The sequence below is a fragment of the Pelophylax lessonae genome (genome assembly GCF_965119305.1).
Source record: "Pelophylax lessonae genome assembly, chromosome: 2".
Taxonomy (NCBI): domain Eukaryota; kingdom Metazoa; phylum Chordata; class Amphibia; order Anura; family Ranidae; genus Pelophylax; species Pelophylax lessonae.
Window position 1 is genome coordinate 224,809,473 of NC_138769.1, and position 20,295 is coordinate 224,829,767.

General features: G+C 46.2%; 1 pseudogene across 1 annotated transcript; it reads left to right on the forward strand.

Moving 5' to 3' along the window:
* The first annotated feature begins 685 nt into the window (after window positions 1-685).
* Window positions 686-15,264, forward strand: LOC309548037 (annotated as a pseudogene). The gene is made up of 2 exons: window positions 686-1,288; window positions 14,648-15,264. The product of its transcript is annotated as an uncharacterized misc_RNA (transcript).
* Window positions 15,265-20,295: the final 5,031 nt, after the last annotated feature.

Here is a 20,295-nt window from a genome sequence, read left to right on the forward strand (position 1 = left end):
GTGACGGTATGCAAGGTGAGGTAGTAGATAATCGCTATAATTCACCGCGCATACGTTCTGTAGTGAGAGACTGAACCGGAATCCGGCCCGGGTTTTTCCAGCCTCCGTGACAGGCTAGGTTCCAGTCCAGAGATTGTGAGTTACCTGAGTCCATGCTCAGGTGAACTTTAAAAATGAACAGGAAAAGAGCACAGAAATGCTTTGGCCTGAGACTCAGAAGGGGATCTGAGAGAGGAGCTCTGTTTGGACTTTAAAAGGTTTGCTTTCCTATGTGTTTTTGTGGGTGATGGGGACCAGCCCCACACTGTATAGTGAGGAAAATTCCTGTATAGTTTAGCGCCGGACGGCAAGGATTTATTTTACTGTTTTGTTGTTTGTTTCATATTGGCAAACCTCTGCTGAATAAAGCTGGCAACCCAGAAGACTTTTAAGAAATTACCTGCATGCTGACCTTATTTTGCTGGAAAAGGTGATCCCTGTGAGCTAATCTCCCACACGTGGTGGAGAATGCGGGCATTTTCTAAAGATGGAGGAAATGTTAAAGGCCCTGCTACAGGCCAAAGCAGCTCAGCGGGAAACCAACCGCCAAATCGCAGAGGTCGCTAGAGCACAACAGGAGGCTGCTGCAGCACAACAGGCAGCACAACAGGAGGCTGCTGCAGCACAACAGGCAGCCCAGCAGGAGATGAACCGACAAGTTGCAGAGGCTCTGCTGGAGTTGAAAAAAGCATTTGCATCTCCTGTGCCAGCTGAACCAAAATTGGTATGTGCCTCGTACCACCTGCAAAAGATGACACCGGCTGATGATGTGGAAGCATACCTGGCGACTTTTGAGAGGGTCGCTGTCTGTGAAGGTTGGCCAAACGAACAGTGGGCGGGTCTGTTGGCCCCATTTCTGACAGGAGAACCGCAAAAAGCGTATTTTGACCTGGACCCAGATAAGGCCCAGGACTATGAGACTCTGAAAATGGAGATACTCGCACGCTTGGGTGTCACCATGGCAGTCCGGGCCCAGCGCGTGCATCAGTGGACCTATTCCAGCAGCAAACCGCCCCGTTCTCAAATGTTTGACCTGGTCCACCTCACCAAAAAGTGGTTGCAACCAGAGACCTTGACGGGCCCCCAGATCGTGGAGCGTGTGGTAATGGACCAGTACCTGCGTGCACTCCCTGCTGCTTTGAGGATTGGGTCGGACAGGGGGACCCCAAAACTGCAGCCCAAATGGTGGACCTAGTGGAGAGGTACAGTGCTACTGAGGACTTGGTGAACCCAACTATGCCCCACTTCAGTGTGTCTAGGAGTGCAAAATCGCCCAGTCCTATAAATGATGAACCTATGCAATGCGATTTTGCTTATAGGAAAAGACGAATATCTTTGTTTGCACAGGTTGCATATACTGCATCATGTCAGAGTCGCATTGAAAAACAAATGTGTGTTATTGCAGTGGATGGAAAGCCGCTCACAGCCCTGCTAGACTCTGGAAGTGTAGTGACCCTAGTCAGAAGTGATTGTGTAAATCCCACAAAACTGCACCCCAGTACTATCGGGGTCATTTGCATCCATGGGGACACTCGGGACTACCAGACAGCAGTGGTTGAGGTTGATACCCCTTGGGGCAGTGACACCCATTCAGTGGGGGTGGTGCCTTCGCTACTTCATGAAGCTTTAGTGGGGAGGGATTTCCCCCATTTTTGGAGGCTGTGGGAGAACAAGGGGAGGCTGGTAGAGAGCGCTCCCCCTGCTCTGGAAGCACAGGAACTCTCACCAGACCCTTTTTGCCAAAGGGAAGGAAACACTGTTGGGGGAATCGAGGGAGCTGGAGATCCTCTTCCTTTCCCTGTCAAGGCTGGGGAGCCGGAGGACCTGGAAGCTAGCTCCCAGCTGGAGGGTAACGAACAGGAGGACATTTCTGGACCTGACAATGAGAGTAGCCAGAATGTGGTACCCGACTTTGAGGTCAGGAGAGAGGATTTCTGTACCGAGCAATTACGAGATGTCACCCTCCTTAGAGCCAGAGAAAATGCTAAGATGGTGGATGGGGAACCAGTAGATCCTCACTGGGGGGTGTCTTTTCCCTACATGGCTGTTAAAAACAATTTACTGTATCAGGTGGTAAAACGTGGAGAGGATGAGGTTGAACGGCTGCTGGTTCCCAAACCCTTCCGCAGGTTGGTCTTAGATCTGGCCCATGGTCATGTAATGGGGGGACATTTTGGTATCGAAAAGACCAGGGAGAGAATCACCCAGAGATTTTTCTGGCCCGGGTTGCATGCAGATGTCAGGGGGTACTGTGAATCATGCCCTGAGTGCCAAATGTCTGCACTATCGCCCCGTTTTTGCAGTCCCCTGGTCCCTCTACCAATCATCAAGGTTCCTTTTGAGAGGATTGGCATGGACCTGGTGGGGCTGGTAGTGAAGTCTGCCTGGGGTCACCAGCATATTCTGGTAATCCTAGACTATGCGACACGCTATCCTGAGGCCATACCCTTGCGTAACACTTCCGCTAAGGCTATCGCCAAGGAGTTAGTCCAGGTGTTTAGTCGAGTTGGAATCCCAAAAGAGATCTTAACCGATCAGGGCACCCCATTTATGTCCAGGGTTACCAAGGAACTGTGTAGATTACCCCCAAACAGATGGTTTGGTCAAAAGATTTAATAAAACCTTGAAAAGTATGCTAAAAAAGGTGGTTGACAAAGATGGGGGAAATTGGGATTTTTTGCTCCCATATCTTATGTTTGCCATACGAGAGGTTCCGCAAGCATCCACAGGTTATTCTCCCTTTGAGCTCTTGTATGGTAGACATCCCAGGGGGCTGCTGGATGTTGCCAAAGAAACATGGGAAGGTGAGGCCACCCCATATAGAAGCGTCATACAGCATATCTCCCTGATGCAAGATAGAATCGCTGCTGTTCTGCCACTGGTGTGAGAACATATGGAGCGAGCTCAGGAGGCCCAGAGGAGGGTCTATGATCGGGGTGCCAGAGTCCGTACTTTCAACCCTGGGGACAGAGGGTTGATACTGGTTCCCACGGTTGAAAGTAAGTTCCTAGCCAAGTGGCAGGGTCCCTTTGAAGTTATCGAAAGGGTAGGAGAGGTCAACTATAAGGTCTACCAACCAGGGAAAAGGAAACCACAACAAATTTATCATGTGAATCTCTTAAAGCCCTGGAAGGACAGAGAGACTTTATTGGCCGCATCTCCGGCCCCAGCAGACCGGGTGCGGGTGACACCTGATGTCCCCATAACAGTTTCCCTGTCTGTGGCACAACAAAATGACGTTAGGGGGTTTGTGTACAAAAACAGAGACTTTTTCTCCCCCTTACCTGGACTGACACATGTGATCCAGCATGATATAGTGACAGAACCAGGGGTTCGCGTAAATTTAAAGCCATATAGAATCCCAGAGGCCAGGCTAGAGGCAGTCGCAAAGGAAATAAAAAATATGTTAGTGTTGGATGTGATAGAAGAGTCCCACAGTGAGCCCCATAGTATTGGTCCCAAAACCTGATGGTACTATCAGGTTTTGTAACGATTTTAGGAAACTCAACAGTGTATCCAAGTTCGATGCATACCCAATGCCTCGGGTCGACGAACTCGTGGACAGGTTGGGACAGGCCCGCTACATAACAACCCTAGATCTAACGAAAGGATATTGGCAAATACCCCTAACTGAATCAGCCAAAGAGAAGACTGCCTTTTCCACTCCTGAGGGCTTGTTTCAATACAAGCGGATGCCTTTCGGTTTGCATGGGGCCCCTGCATCCTTCCAGAGAATGATGGACAAAACTTTGATACCACATCGCTCATATGCAGCTGCTTATTTGGACGATGTGGTCATCCACAGCCCAAATTGGGACTCACATCTGCCCCGAGTACAAGCAGTGGTAGATTCCCTTAGGGAAGCAGGTCTCACGGCCAGCCCAAAAAAGTGTGCCATAGGCCGGGAGGAGGCCAAATACCTTGGGTATGTGATTGGTCGGGGGACTGGCCCTAACCGGTAAACAAAAAACAAGTTTGGGCCTTCCTAGGCATTACGGGGTATTATCGGCGGTTTATACCTAACTTTGCCACCATTGCCGCCCCTCTGACTGACCTAACGAAGGGTAGAGGGTCGGTCATGGTCAATTGTAATCCTGAAGCAGAGGAGGCATTTCAGAAGTTAAAGCAGGCCCTTTGTGTACTGTCGGTGCTGGTGACTCCGGACTTCACAAAGGAGTTTGTGGTACAGACTGACGCCTCCGAGGTGGGCCTAGGTGCTGTACTATCCCAGAATAGAGGTGGTGAGGAGCACCCGGTTGTATACCTGAGCCGAAAGCTAAACAAGCATGAAAAAAAAATATGCTATTGTTGAGAAGGAATGTCTTGCTATTAAGTGGGCTTTGGACTCCCTGAAGTATTACTTGTTGGGGAGGTCGTTTAAGTTGGTCACTGACTATGCTCCCCTAAAGTGGATGTGAGACAACAGGGAGAAAAATGGCCACGTGACAAGATGGTTCCTGGCTCTACAGCCGTTCAAATTTACAGTAGAGCATAGGCCGGGCAAGCTCCAAAACAATGCGGATGCCCTCTCCCGCATGCACTGTATGATTGGGTCGATTGCTCAATCGCCGGCGCTTGAGCAGAGGGGGAGGATATGTGACGGTATGCAAGGTGAGGTAGTAGATAATCGCTATATTTCACCGCGCATACGTTCTGTAGTGAGAGACTGAACCGGAATCCGGCCCGGGTTTTTCCAGCCTCCGTGACAGGCTAGGTTCCAGTCCAGAGATTGTGAGTTACCTGAGTCCATGCTCAGGTGAACTTTAAAAATGAACAGGAAAAGAGCACAGAAATGCTTTGGCCTGAGACTCAGAAGGGGATCTGAGAGAGGAGCTCTGTTTGGACTTTAAAAGGTTTGCTTTCCCAAGTGTTTTTGTGGGTGATGGGGACCAGCCCCACACTGTATAGTGAGGAAAATTCCTGTATAGTTTAGCGCCGGACGGCAAGGATTTATTTTACTGTTTTGTTGTTTGTTTCATATTGGCAAACCTCTGCTGAATAAAGCTGGCAACCCACCAGACTTTTAAGAAATTACCTGCATGCTGACCTTATTTTGCTGGAAAAGGTGATCCCTGTGAGCTAATCTCCCACAATATATATACAGTGTGTGTGTGTGTATACATATACATACAGTGTGTGTGTGTGTGTGTGTGTATATATATATATATATATATATATATATATACACACACACACACACAGTTTGTAGACAGTGTACAGTATATCCGGAAAGTAATCACAACGCTTCACTTTTTCCACATTTTATGTTACAGCCTTATTCCAAAATAGATTAAATTCATTATTTTCCTCAAAATTCTACAAACAATACCCCATAATGACAACGTGAAACAAGTTTGTTTGAAATCTTTGCAAATTTATTTATAAAAAAAAAAAGAAAAAAGGAAATTACAAAATTAAAGCGGAGTTCCGGCCTCAAATACCTTTTTTAACTAAAAATACCCCTATAATACTAATCCATCGCCCTTTACAGAACCGCTATTCTCATACTTACAAGGTGTACAGTATTGGCTTTTATTCAAAATCTTACTTTTAAAAACGCTGTTTGGGCGTGGCCATCTTGGATGTGGGCATCTGAAGCCGCAGTGTAATCTGCTGTGTCCTTCTTCCTGATTCCAGGGAGTGTTCTGGGAGTTCTTCCTGATTCCAGCCTCCTGGGAGTGATGACAAACAGCTCCCAGGATGCAATGCAAAGGCAGAAGTGATGTCGGTGGCCGTGGCCACAGAGGGGGGAGAAGGAGGAAGTACAATCAAAAATGCCCTGAAAATAAGGTAAGGGACCCCCGAAAAAAATTTAAAATGCCCAATTGTTGATCAGCATAGCGAGCACTCCAGGAATCACTAAAGTTGCAAAATAGGCCGGAACTCCACTTTAAGCTCAGGTGCATCCAATTTCTACTGATCATCTCTAAGATGTTTCTACAACTTGATTGGGGTCCACCTGTGGTAAATTCTGTTTCCTGTTGCATTATGGCAGCACACACTGGGTTGTGACTCCGCCCCCTCACAACTGATAGGACTGGATAGCTATAAAATCTAAAGAGGGACACCTCCCAGCATTCTCCTTTTTTTCCTCATTAACAAAGTACTGGACCTGTCTCCCTTACCGCCTTCACCCCAGCCAGGTTGGCCTCTCCTGGGTGGAAGTCTCTGCCTGTACAGTCTCTAACAAGAGCTTCATGGAGGGAGCCCCACTCTGATGGTCTCAGGGGCCCTTGATGCTTGGTGCCATTCAAGCCTTAAAAAGGCTTAGAGATAGTGCAGCGACCTCCATTCATTCTCTTATTTCCTCAATCACTCTTATTTTCTTCCTATGTAATTATTCACTTGGTCTCCTTTACCTTTTCCTTTTTTTCCCCAGCAGTCTGGCTGAGCTTAGTAGTTCCATGGCCCCGGGTATCCAAGATGGCCACCGCTTCCATACTGAGCATGTGACACCGGAAGTGATGCGGCAAACATCCTAGTTTTGCCAGTACCCAAGATGGCGCCGGCTGCTGCATCTCGCTTCTGGGCATGTGTGGAAGTGATGTCACTTCCTCCGTGGGCGGCACTTTATTTAAACCAGGAAACAACCTGCAAAAAATGACAGGACTCCCCTGGACAGCATTACAACTACTCTGCACCCTGCAAGCCTGCCTATCTCTTCCAACCACACCATCCCACTGGTAGGAACCTCTTATCCTTATACTTGGCTTTCCTTGGTGTACTCTGCTGTATTTCTATTATGCTCTGCTATTACATGCTATAGGGGTTAATATTGTTTCAACCTTCCCAGGTATTACTTTATCTCCCTTATGGAGGCCGCTGCCCTAGCAGACCATCCTCAGCCAGAAAGGTAAGGGGCGCTATGCTAGGTAAGTAGTGAAGAATATTAGAAGAGAGCTCTGCCACTAAGATACCATATCATTCTATGCAGCCCCGTCAGATCTGTTAGATCGTCTAACTCTAGAATGAGGGAACGCTCATCTTCAGGACACAGACGCTCAAGGAGAAGTCCATCAAGATCTTCCTCCCATCATCACTCACATAGGAAGACCTCTTCAGCCCACCGATCACATGCCTCTAGCTGCCATCCACCAGCCAATGCTTGCTGGGTGTGCGGAGCCAAAGCACTTCCAGACAAACTAGTGTGTCGCACGTGCTTCGAGGGATCGACCAGGGAGAAAGAAGCAGATGCTAGAGAAGTATCTAATGTGATCAAGGAGTCAGTGAAAGAATCCATCTTGCAGGTATAAGCCACTGCAACGGATCGACAAATCCAGGGCACCTCAGCAATAGAATCACTAAACCCCCCTGAACTCCGAAGAGTCTTCAGACGAGGGAGAATTTCAGACAGCCTCCGGGTTTGATTTTGCCTTGGTAGATCCATTTGCTAAATCAGTAAAGGACGCGATCGGTTGGGAAGAGTCAAAGGAGAACCCCCCACAAACTGCGCAAGTAAGGCTGAAACAAATAATCGACTAAATCGATAATAATCGATAATTACAATCGTTGTCAACGATTGTCATTATCCATTAGTTGCTCCGTCGATTAGTTGTGCTGCTTTCTGAACTTTCCCCGCATGTCAGCGAGCTCTGTCTCCTCTGTGAAGCCGCCGGCTGCATTCGCTGTCTCTCTCACAGCTCGGCGCTTACGTGACCTCCCCCCTCCTTTCCTCTCTGCCTTTCCTCTCCGCCCTCTTGCTGATGTCAGTGAGGGAGTGAGTCAGATCGAGGTGAGGGAGAAAAGAGCACAGAAGCAGCAAAACGTGAGTGCCGAGCTTAGTGCTACAGTGTCCTGTGACTGTCCATGCAATGCAGCCCGCCAAAAAATATAATAAAAGCTTCTCCAGATAAGAGTTAATATTCCTTATAAAGTGCAATATTATAATAGAAAAATAAGTGATTAAAAACGTCCATATAGCACATATAGGGGGTCTTTCTATGCTCCCTATTTCATATCTATGGCTGACATGGATGTTTTTATTCACTTATTTTTCTATTATAATATTGCACCTTATAAGGAATATTAACTCTTTTATCTAGATAAGCGTTTATTATATTATTTACAGTATATAGCAGCTTAATTAACCACCTCCCACCCGGGCCATTGTACATATACGGCCGGGTGGGAGTCTCGTCCTTCTGATCGGACGTTCCGGAACATCCTTCAGAAGGAGAGAGATCGCGCCGCCGCGGGCACGCTCAGCGGCGCGATCTCAATGTGCCTGTGTCCCTAGGACACAGAGCAACAAGATGCGGCAGGAGGGCCCTGTGATTGGCCCTCCTGATCACATGACGGCTGTGTCCAATCACAGCCGTCATGTAATGTCAATACAGCCGTTGTAACAGCTTCGATCTCTTCTCCTCCTGACAGATCCTGTCAGTGAGGAGAAGAGGAGAGGATCGGTGCTGCAGCCGGGGGGATCAGTGAGTATTTCTAAGTACTCACTGATCACAGGGGGGGGGGTCTGTGCTGGTAATCAGATGATTGATTACCAGTGCAGCCCTGGGGAGAGGGGGTGCCACTAGAGCCACCAGGGATGCCCACCCATGACCACCAGGGATGCCCACCATGGCCACCAGGGATGGCAAACAGGGCTCAGAGAGCCTGCTAGTGGTGCCCCCCTATCAGTGCTGCCCACCAATGCCATCTATCAGTGCTGCCCACCAGTGCCCGTTATTGCCATCTATCAGTGCCGCCCACCAGTGCCCATTATTGCCCACCAGTGCTGCCTATCAGTGCCCCATCAGTGCCGATCAGTGCCGCCAATCAGTCCCCATCAGTGCTGCCTATCAGTGCCCATCAGCGCTGCCTATCAGTGCCCACCAATGCTGCATATCAGTGCTATCTATCAGTGCCGCCTATCAGTGCCCATCAGTGCTGCATATCAGTGCCACCCCATCAGTGCCACCCCATCAGTGCGGCGTCATTAGTGCTCATCAGTGCAGGAAAAAACATATCTATTTACAAAATTTTATAACCTAAACTTTTCGGCCTTTTTTTATTTGTGCACCAAAAAAGAAAAAACCTGGCGGTGATCAAATACCACCAAAAGAAAGCTCTATTTGTGGGGAAAAAATGACATAAATTTGGTTTTGGTACAGTGTTGCATGACCGCGCAATTGTCATTCAAAATGCAACAGTGCTAAAAGCTGAAAATTGGTCTGGGAAGGAAGGGGGTTTAAGTGCCCAGTATTGAGGTAGTTAAAAAAATAAAAAAAAGTTTTTGGGTATAAGGCTCGGTTCACATTTGTGCGATGCGGGAAGGCTGCGAATATGCAGCGTGTTCCCCCATCGCATCCGCACAAGAGGCAGTTCACACTGCCATATGCGATACGCAGGGGGTGTCAATTAAATGTTAACGACACCCCCAGTTTGATCGCATATCGCAGTGCGATCTGCAAGTTTGCACAGAATCGGATCGCACAAGCGTGAACCACTGTGCGATCCGATTCTGAGGCGGCTCAAAAATTGCCTCATGTGCGAGTTTTCTGCGGATGCGCTGCGAATTCAGCCATACAAAGTGTATGGCTGAACTCGCATCCACACATGAGATCACATGTAATTTAGGAGCAGTGCGCTCCGAATTACATGCGATCTCGCAAACCGCACAATTGTGAACCGGCACTAAGTGCTGGTTCACACCACTGCGGGTGCGCTGATTCACACTGCACCCACACAAAAGACGCACAGGACCCTTTTTTTCAGCCGCATCAGGATCGGATCGCACAGTGGTTTACACTTGTGCGATCCGATCCTGTGCGAACTGTCAGATCACACTGCGATATGCGATCAAAACTGGGGGTGTCGTTAACATTTAATTGACACCCCCTGCGTATCGCATATGGCAGTGTGAACTGCCTCTTGTGCGGATGCGATGCGGGAACAGGCTGCGAATACGCAGCCTTCCAGCATCGCACAAGTGTGAACCGGCACTTACACTCTGTTTGCTCATTATTATTTTAAATAAATGAAAAAAAAGGCATATTGAGTTTTTTTTATGATTTTATCCGATTAATCGAAAAAATAATCGGCAACTAATCGATTATTAAAATAATCGTTAGTTGCAGCCCTATGCGCAAGTACTTTCCGCATTTAAGGAAAGAGCCAGAGACCTTTCCATTCATCAATGAACTCGAGGATTTAATAAAAGATGTATGGCAGAAAACAGAAAAAAATCTAGCCTTAACAATAGACTAGCGAAACTATATCCACTAAGAGAGCCCAATGTGAATCCTCTGATCTCGGCACCCGTAATAGACGCATCCTTAATGCATCTAGCTAGGCACGTGACTTTGCCAATTGAGGAGTGGACGCAGTAACCTTCAGAGATATGAAAATAGAAAAAAAGTGCGCTGATAATGAAGTTGTGCTGCTACCAAGATCCAATGTGTGGAAATAAGTGTATGTGAAAAATAATTGGTGCGTTACAATGCGATAGGAGTTCATATAAATATAAACATATACACATAAACAAATACAGTATATATATACACCACGTGATGACAAAGATGAGTGAGTGTTCAAAATATGTGTTGGATCAACACAGTGACCACATAAGAAATCCAAAGAAATTGTCCAAAAACTCAAATGAATTGTCCACCAGGTGAAATACAACATAAACAATAAAAATGATGTGCTGAGTCAACAGCCCGACGACACCGACTGTCCAATGTATCTGCTGAACAAACTCAGTCTTCAACAACGGAAAAGTGGTGATGTGAAAACGGAAATAAACTGGTGATGAAGTGATTACAATGAGTTGGTGACAGTTTCCCACCACCTTCTGGATGTGCTTCTTACCAGATAAAGATTATAAAAGGGCATATAAGTGATCGCTATAGAGAAACTTCTGATGACACCTCCAAAAAACTTAGGGTGAATCAATTTTCCCTTCACCAAATATTCAGATAGCTCCTTACCAGATGTAAAGAGATGAAGAGCATATCAAAATGGCCCTTTTCTTCCTGAACTGAAATGATGGGAAGTTTCTCCTGGCACTTGTCATCGATTTACCATCGTCACTCACGAGCCCTGAATACACAGCGGTCGGTTGACTCAGCACATCATTTTTATTGTTTATGTTGTATTTCACCTGGTGGACAATTCATTTGAGTTTTTGGACAATTTCTTTGGATTTCTTGTGTGATCACTGTGTTGATCCAACACATATTTTGAACACTTTAGGCTCCATGTACACGGGACGCTGGAAATGGCCGTTTAGGAGCAGTTGGGCGTTTTTTTCAGAAGCCCCTGAACCCATCTACATTTTATCTTATCTGTCCATGTACACCAGGTCGTTTACAGTCATTTGCAGGCAGTTGCGTTCAGGGTCTGTTTTTAGAACGCAATTATTTGCGTTCGAACGTGTGTTTCCCGGCGTTCCAAACGCACAAACGCGTCTGAACGCGTCCGAACGCGTCTGAACGCGATGACCCGCGTTTAGCGTTCGCGTTTTTCCATTTTAAAGAAAAATAATTTTTTTGACCTCTAGGAACGCTTCTAAACGCAAACGCCCACAAACGCTGCTAAACGCCTGCTAAACGCGGGTACAAACGCGACCGAACGGACGTTTCAAACGTCCTAAAAATTCCAGCATTCAAAGGGACTTTTAACAACGTCCCGTGTACATGGAGCCTTACTCATCTTGTCATCACGTGGTGTATATATACTGTATTTGTTTATGTGTATATGTTTATATTTATATGAACTCCTATCACATTGTAGCGCACCAATTAATTTTCACATAACCTTCAGAGATATGCTTGATCGTAAAATCGACCTTGAACTCTAAAAAGCCTACTCCTCGGCGGATGGCTCCTGCAGACCAGTGATTGCTCTGGCAGCAGTAGGGAAAGCAATACCCGTTTGGACAGCCAACATTGAGAAACTACTTTCAGCAGGGACAGAGCTAGAAAAAATTGTTAGCGCTCTTTAGGAACTCACCCTAGCAGGAGATTTCGTAGTGGAATCATCGGTGGACATAAGATCTTCATCAAGAACCATGCTAGCCTCGGTCATAGCAAGAAGAGCCTTATGGTTGAAACCGTGGGTTGCAGATGCGGCCTCAAACAAATTGGTGCAAAATACCTTATGATGGCACCAATCTATTCGGAACAAAACTTGATTCAGCCATCTCAAATGTTACAGGGGGCAAGTCGGGCCTCATTCCCTCCAACAGAAGACCAAAACAGCAAAGGTCACAACCCTTTAGACGTAATCTCCCAGAAAAATATAGGGAGGCGAGATCGTACAGACCGGGAAAGGAGTTCAAGCATAACTGGAGGAACTCTCAAACTTCCTTTTTAAGGTTAAAAAAGCCAAGACCTTTACAAGACCTATTACAGGGGATCAACAGAAGTCCTTTTGAAGGTGCGCCTGCCCAGCCTGCGATAGTTGGTGCCAGACTGAGGTTATTCACGCAGGTTTGGGCGGATCACATAAAAGACCGGTGGGTGTTATCCACTATCCAGATGGGTCACAGATGGATGTTCAAATATAAGACAACCAGTGATCAATTCCAAACCACCAGACTCCTGACCTCTCTGTCAAAAAGACACTCAATAATCAAGTATGTACAGGAATTACTATACAAACAAGCGATAGTAGAAGTCCCTCACAACCAAAGAGGGAAAGGGTTTTATTCTCTGCTCTTTTTAGTAAAAAAAGAAGATGGGAGATTTACGACCTGTTCTAGACCTCAAAAAACTCAACAACAAGATAATTGTGGAATCCTTCAAGATGGAAAGTCTGCAGTCGATCTTGCTGACAATAAGCGTTGGAGATTGGATGCTGTCAGTCGATTTACTCAACGCCTATTTACACATCCCCCATCCACCCTGCATTTCAAAGATATCTTCGCTTGGTGATAAATTAACATAATTTCCAATTCCGAAGCTTACCGTTCGGAATATCGACTGCACCCAGAACCTTTTCAAAAATCCTGTTGTCATTGGTAGCCCATCTAAGGGAAAAGGTATTGAGGATACATTATTATCTGGACGACATTCTGCTCCTCGCCCACAACCGCCAGACACTCCTCTTACATCGAGAGATTCTAATTCACACGTTCCTAAAATTTGGTTGGCTGATAAATTGGGGAAAGAGCAACCTCGAACCAACTCAGAAAATGGTTTTCCTAGGAGCCGAGTTGGATACTGTCTCCACCAGTGTGGAACTCCCTCAAGAAAAAATAGCTCTCCTAACACGCAAGATGAAAAAGTTGTTAGTGACCACTTATCTACCGGCGAGGGCGTGTCTCAGCCTGTTGGGTTCCATGTCAGCCACCTTCCCCATGGTCCAATGGGCTCAACGGCACACAAGGACATTTCAAAACTCTTTTTTGGCACAATGGAATGGCACAGAAATGCTACAACCGATAATTATCAACAAGGCGGCAAAACAATCAATTTGGTGGTGGACCCGGATTTGCAACCTCAAACATCATCGGCACATAGTTCCTCTCCCTCCAGAAATAGTTCCGTCAGATGCCAGTTGGCTCGGATGGAGACCCCATTACCAAGACCAGGCGGTCCAGGGCCTATGGCATTTCTGCCCGAAGGGTATAGTCTCCAATGTGTTGGAGCTCAGGGTGGCCTTTCATGCCCGTTTAGCATTCAGCCCAGCACTACGTGGGAAGAATGTTCTGTTGCGCTTGGACAACCAAGTGGCGGTAACCTACATATAAAGGCAGGGTGGCACCAAGAGTCGCACACTGATGGAGGAAGTACATCCCATCCTGGATTGGGCACAGGTATATCTAGCAGATCTGAGGGAAGTATATATTCCAGCGGCTCAGAACCTGCTAGCCTACAACCTCAGCCGGAAATTTCTCTCGAACAACGAATGGTCATTGAGCGGTCGAGCTTTTACTCATCTGACACAGAAGTGGGGTACGCCCCATATCGACCTAGCGGGACCCCAATGAATACCAAATTCATCAGGCAGCAGGGATAGACTTTCTGCACGCACACTGGAGCTTCCGTCTAGGGTATATTTTCCCACCAAATCCACTAGTAGCCAGATTCCTAGCCAGACTCAAGAGATCAACGTTAATTGCAGTAATACCTTATTGGCCTTGAAGACCATGGCCCACAACCATCCTTCAGCTGAGTATAGAAGAACCATTGCTTCTCCCGACAACGCCGGATCTGCTCTCGGAAGGACATTTTCTACACCCAGCATCGGAAAGGCTACACCCGATGGCTTGGAAGTTGAAAGGGAAAGGTTCCTAAACCAAGGTTGTTCCCTTAAGGTAGTAACAACATTGCAGCAAGCAAGGAAGAGATCGACTAAGAACACCTACAATAGAGTTTGGGACAAATTTGTCAGATTCACACAGCAGCAGTCATGGAATGCGGCGACACCTACAGTGTCACAAATCCTGGAGTTTCTTCAGACAGGCCTAGACAAAGGCCTAGCATCTAGCACTATCAAGGTCCAAGTTTCAGCGTTATTCACTATGACGGTAACCAAGTGGGCCTTGGACCCTTTAGTCATCCAGTTTATAAAAGCCTAAAAATTAAACCACCAAGGAAGCCAACTTTTCCTACATGGGACCTCTCGATAGTTCTAGAGGCTCTGTCAAAATCTCCTTTATTCCCTACAGAGTCAATTTCCTTGTGGGACTTCACACTAAAAGTAACATTCCTAGGTTGCAATAACTTTGGCAAAGAGAGTGTCCGAATTACAAGCACTCATGGCGAAAGAACCATTTATCCAGACAGAGTGGTACTAAGACCTTCGAAAAAATGTATTCCCAAAGTAGCATCTACATTCCACTTCAACATGGAAATAAGTCTACCTGAGCTCCTTACTAGACAAGGGGAACCACACCCTCTGGACATTAAAAGAACCATCACTTCGTACGTAGCGACTACTGATCCATTCCAAAAGACGGAAAGCCTATTTATTATTCCTCGTGGCATTAAGAAAGGCCAGGTGGCATCGTCATGCACGATGGCATCATGGATAATTAAGGCTATCAAAGTGTACCTAACCCAACACCTTCCAATACCGGAAGGGCTGAAGGCTCACTCTACCAAGGCAATTTCTACCTCATGGGCAGCGTATTGTAGAGTATCTCCAGAGACCAAATGCAAGGCAGCAACCTGGTCATCCCGATCCACATTCATGACACATTACAGAGTAGACCCGGCACAATTAGCTATGGCCGAGTTTGGAAAAGCTGTTATTCAAGCTAACTTAACCATTTCATGTGAATAAAATAAATATATTGCAAGCACCCACCCATAAGCGAGTTATTTCCCAGTGTGTGCTGCCAATATGCGACAGGAAATCGGAAAAGTTTATATTCACCTTTCCGTAATTTTCCTTTCCTGGCGCATCTTCATGGCAGAATAAAATAACCCTCCCTTTTTCTTCTTGGTAGATGATAGTTACGGAGAATGCTGGGAGGTGTCCCTCTATAGATTTTCTAGCTATCCAGTCCTATCAGTTGTGAGGGGGCGGAGTCACAACCCAGTGTGTGCTGCCATGAAGATGCGCCAGGAAAGGAAAATTACGGAGTGAGTATACCTTCCATTTTATTGGACATGATTTTGAAAGGCACACAGCTGTCTATATAAGGTCCCACAGTTAACAGTGCATTTTAGAGCACAAACCAGATCATAAAGTCCAAGGAATTGACTGTAGACCTCTGAGATGGTATTGTATCAAGGCACAGATCTGGGGAAGGGTACAGTAACTTTTTTGCAGCATGGAAGGTCCCAATGAACACAGTGGCCTCCATCATCTGTAAATGGAAGAAGTTTGGAACCACCAGGACTCTTGCTAGAGTGGGCTGCCCAACAAAACTGAGCGATCGGGGAGAAGAGCCCTTGGTCAGGGAAGTGACCAAGAACCCGATGATCACTCTGACAGAGCTCCAGCATTTCTCCGGGGAGAGAGGAGAACTTTCCAGAAGAATAACCAGATGGTTAACCACTCCTCAGTAAAAGGCACATGACAGCCCGCCTGGAGTTTGCCAAAAGGCACCTGAAGGACTCTCAGACCATGAGAAACAAAATTCTCTAGTATGATGAAACAAAGATTGAACTCTTTGGCCTGAATGGCAAGCGTCAAGTCCAGAGAAAACCAGGCAACGCTCATCACCTGGCCAATATAATCCCTACAATGAAGTATGGTGGTGGAACCATCATGCTGTGAGGATTTTCTTCAAATGATAAATGCACTAGGCCGGTGCGCCCTTGTATTTGTTTGTTATTGCAGTGTTTCCAGACTTCCCTGGTCGTGTCAGGGGCAGCAAGGCCGTAGCATTTTTCCTGGGTTGACGTGTCCACAGCTACAGAAATACCTTTAATACCTTAATAAGGTGGACTAAAGTTCACACCACTCTGAGCGCAGGTCACGGGTGCTTTGCACCAAAAAACTGTATGTACTGAGGATTTTTTTCAGCAGCAGGAACTGGGAGACTAGTCAGCATCGAGGGAAAGATGAATGCAGCAAAGTAGAGAGACACCCTTGATGAAAACCTGCTACAAAGCCCTCTGAACCCCAGACTGGGGCGAAGGTTCATTTTCCAACAGGACAACAACCCTAAGCACACAGCCAAGATAGCAAAGGAGTGGCTATAGGACAACTCTGTGCATGTTCTTAAGTGGCCCAGCCAGAGTCCAGACTTGAACCCTATTTAACATCTCTGGAGAGATCTGAAAATGGCTGTGCACCGATGCTTCCCATCTAACCTGATGGAGCTTGAGAGGTCCTGCAAAGAAGAATGGGAGAAAATTAAAAAGTATTGATCAAAGACTGCAAATACTTATGTACATGTGATTTTTTTTTTTTTTTTTTTTTTTTAATAAATTTGCAAAGATTTCAAACAAACTTCTTTCAGGTTGTCATTATGGGGTATTCTTTGTAGAATTTTTAGGAAAATAAAGAATTTAATCCATTTTGGAATAAGGCTGTAACATAACAAAATGTGGAAAAAGTGAAGCGCTGTGAATACTCTCCGGGTGCACTGTATTATGTCAGTGTTATTTATTTTAAAGATGGACAAAACTCTAGTGGATTGAAAAATTCTATATATAGTGTACTAGATATATAGATAGATAGATAGATATAGTTTATCTCTGTTATATTTTTTGTGTGGCATTTTGTTATGTCCCTTAGACGTGAGGTCTCTCGGGGTGTTGCTAGCAATGCTGCCAGTATCCGCTCAGCAAGTTACACACAGGCCGGATGTACTTCTTAATCAGGGAAAGGTTTATTACTCACTCAGAGACATGATGACATTCTTACATGGAGAAGTAATCTCTTCTCAGTACCATGTGTCTGCTTCCAGTCTCACACACACTGTGTCTGACTTCCTGGTACAGCCCCCCCCCCCCCCCATCATGCATAAGGAGAAAAGGGGCAAGGGTCACAGTGATCCTGCACAAACATCACACCTCCTCTCTTTCCCCCCAAAAAAAGAAAAAATACCAAGAGAACAAAATGTTCAACACATAACAACATAACAAGGCAAGCAGGAGCAGTTCAGGAATCAATATCTCCAACTCAGTTCTGTGATTTCCACAGAACTTCATGAGCCCTTTGTCTCCGTTCCATGACATCCAATGTGTCCCGTAAGATTTCAGCCAACGAGGAGTTTTATGTCTTTGGCGAGTAGACTTACAAAGTGGCACAGCACTGGGAGGGATAGAGTCGGTCAAAGGTTCTGGAGATGTCAGTGAGTGTCCAACAGACAAATCAGTCTCTGTAACTCCAGGCACATGTCAGGGCTCCTCAGGAATATGGTCAGCAACCGTTTCAGGAGTTGGTCGTAAACTTGTGGGATCATGCCAGACACCATGCCATATGTCACCAGCAGAGCTCAGAGTAGACTCTGGTGGTTGTTTAGAAAGAGGGGTCAGGTTTGTCTCTAGTGGCCGGCGAATGCGCTTTCTCAATTGTGAAAGGTGTTGTCAAACAAAAACGCCATTCTCCAGGCGAACAAGGTACATTCTTCTTCCAAGAGGTCCATCAATAATGCCAGGAAGCCAAGAAGGCAAAACTCTGTAATTCCGAAACCATACAAGATCACCGGCACGGAATCCAGGACAGCCTGGCAGGGGAGATGTTGGTGACTGTTCCTGTGGATGAACTAAATCAAGTTTGGTGCGGAGTTGCCTGCCAAACATTAGAAAAGCTGGGGACAACTCAGTAGTAGCGTGTTTCGTGTTTTGGTACATGGTCAGGAACTCCAGCAGCTCTGGCCATTTTGAATGTGCATCTACCACGATCAAATACATTTTACCCTGGATTGGGCCAGCAAAATCAAGATGAGTCTTGACCACGGGTCTGTTGGCCATGGCCAAGGTCGCAGGGTTCCTCTCTTTTGGGGTTGCTGAGCTTGACAGCACCCAGGACATTGAGCCACATAATCTTCAATTGCTGTATCCATTTGTGGCCACCAAACATAGCTCCGGACTCGCTGCTTCATGCGCACCACACCAGGATGGCCTTCATGCAGTATTCTTAGCATAGTTGGTTGCAAATACTGAGGTACAATCACTCTATTGCCCCATTGTAGGCAACTAGCATTAGTCACAAGATCACATTTTCTGGCAAAGTACGGACGAAATTCACCCGAAACTTTCTTTTCTGGCCATCCAGTCTGAACATACGAGAATATCTGAGACAGGAAGGGATCTGTGGCTGTATGTCTGCCAATTAGGCAGGTGGACATACAAAATCGTGGCCTGTGTATTTCCACTACGCGTACGTCTCTTGGTGGGTGGTGTCCAAGTGGCAATCTGGAAAATGCATCTGCATTGCCATGGGTATCAAGTGAGTGGTATCTGATAGAATAAGTATAAGCTCCCAAAAATAAAGCGTACCTTTGTAAGTGAGATGCTGTTGTTGTAGAAATTCCTTTCTGAGGGTTCAGTATTGACAACAGAGGTTTGTGGTCAGTGATAAGTGTGAACTCCTGACCATATATGTACGTGTGAAATTTTTTTGTGGCCTATACAATGGCAAAAGCTTCCTTGTCTATCTGGGAGTAGTTTTGTTTTGCTGAGGTTAAAGACCTGGAGGCAAAAGAAATGGGGCGCTCCGTGCCATCTGGCATGACATGGGAAAGCACGGCACCCAGTCCATAAGGCGAGGCATCCCATGCAAAGGTGACGTGTTTCTTTAAATCATAGTGGACCAGAACTCGAGAAGACAGAATGAGCTCTTTAGAAAGCCGAAAAGCTTTTTCACATTTTTCTGTCCATATCCATTTAGCTTTTGCATCCAGTAAGCGATGTAACGGTTAGAGCTTATGTGCTAGGTACGGCAAGAAACGGTGGCAGTAATTTGAAGGCCAAGGTAGGACCTGAGCTGTGTGACATTCTGGGGAGTAGGGGCATGGGTAAGGGCTTTAACCTTTTCTTCAGTAGTGTGTAACCCATGTTGGTCCACCGTGTGGGCACAAAATTCCAGTCAAGACTTGATAAATTTGCATTCTGCAAGATTGACATGTAAACCATACCTTTGGAGTCTCTCTAGCACAGCTTCAACATTCTTTCTGTGTTCTTCATCAGTGGAACTGGTGATGAGCATGTCATCTAGTAGACATTGGGTGAAAGGTATGCCTGCCAGGACCTCATCCATGATCCGCTGCCAGATGGCTGGAGCTGGGGCTATGCCAAAAACCATGCGATTATATTGGAATAATCATTTTTGTGTGTTAATGGTCAACAGATGGCGTGAATCTGTGTGTACTTGCAGTTGCAGGTAAGCTTGCTTTAAGTCTATTTTTGTAAACGTTTGTCCCCCAGCCAGTGAGCCAAATAGGTCTTCAAGTCGAGGCAATGGGTACTGATCCAAAAAAAGTTGGTTGTTCAGGGCAACCCTGAAATCCCCACAGATCCTAATGTCTCCTTTCTTTTTCTTGACAGACACAATTGGCGATGCCCATTCACTTCTATCAGCTTTCGTTATGATCTTTTCAGCCAATAGGTGGTCCAGCTCTGCTTCCACTCATCTTGCCCTCCAAAAACGAGGTGTAGCACCAGGCTTTAAGACGATGTGGACCATCTTTCCTTTTACGGTGCCCAAAGAGTCCTCAAAAACCTCCCTAAAACGTGACTTCAGGGATTCCACCCAATGGTCTACTTCAGAAAGCAATGTACATTGGGCAATGGCAAAAGGAGGCATGTCCAGGGTTTTGATCCAGTCCCTACCATACAACGGAGGACCTCCTTTACATACAACATAAAGGCGTAGAGTTTGACTGTGGTTGCCTAATGTAACAAGGGGTTTCAC